The sequence below is a fragment of the Mandrillus leucophaeus genome, unplaced genomic scaffold (assembly GCF_000951045.1).
Source record: "Mandrillus leucophaeus isolate KB7577 unplaced genomic scaffold, Mleu.le_1.0 Scaffold274, whole genome shotgun sequence".
NCBI lineage: Eukaryota > Metazoa > Chordata > Mammalia > Primates > Cercopithecidae > Mandrillus > Mandrillus leucophaeus.
In genome coordinates, this window is record NW_012102854.1 from 1080790 (window position 1) to 1081444 (window position 655).

The 655-nt window shown below is 39.1% G+C and overlaps 1 protein-coding gene and 1 long non-coding RNA gene across 4 annotated transcripts in view; one reads left to right on the forward strand and one right to left on the reverse strand.

Annotated features, from left to right (window-relative positions):
* Positions 1-655, forward strand: part of THAP8 (THAP domain containing 8) — a 19380-nt gene that overhangs the window by 12991 nt on the left and 5734 nt on the right. The window lies entirely within an intron of this gene.
* The window catches only part of LOC105543065, a 33586-nt gene that overhangs the window by 5862 nt on the left and 27069 nt on the right, over positions 1-655 (reverse strand). The gene's annotated exons all lie outside the window — the stretch shown is intronic.

Genomic DNA, 655 nt, shown 5'->3' on the forward strand with positions numbered 1-655 from the left:
TCTTTGTTGTTGTTGTTCAGTAGGAACTGTTCTGGTGTTTGTCAGATGGTATTTCATCAGGGTTCTGATACTGCATTTTCCTAATGATTAGCGATGTCAAGTATCTTTTCATGTGCTTATTGGCCATTTGTATGTCTTTGGAGAAATGTCTGTTCAAGTCCTTTCCCCATTTTTGAATCAGGTTATTTGTGTTTTATTGTTGTTGTTGAGTTGTTTAAAGACTTGTTAGTGGGTGTTTTCAAGCATACACAAAAGTAGAGCCCTCGGGATCCATCACTGTGTCACTAGTTATCAACACTTTACCAATCTTCTTTACTGCCCTGCCCGCACCTCAAAGTTTTTGTTCTGCCCTATTTTAAAGTAAATCCCAGACATCAGATCTTTTATCCATAATTATTTCAGACTGATTTTCTAACAGAAGACTGTTTCAGAAGTATAAACCAATACAGTTATCACACCTAGCAAAATGAATTTTTTTTTTTTTTTGAGACAGGGTCTGGCTCTGTCACCTAGGCTGGAGTATGGTGATGCAATCTCAGCTCACTGCAACCTCTGCCTCCCAGGCTCAGGTGACCCTCCTACTTCAGCCTCCCGAGTAGCTGGAACCACAGGCATGTACCACCATACATGGCTAATTTTTTTTTTTTTTTTTTTT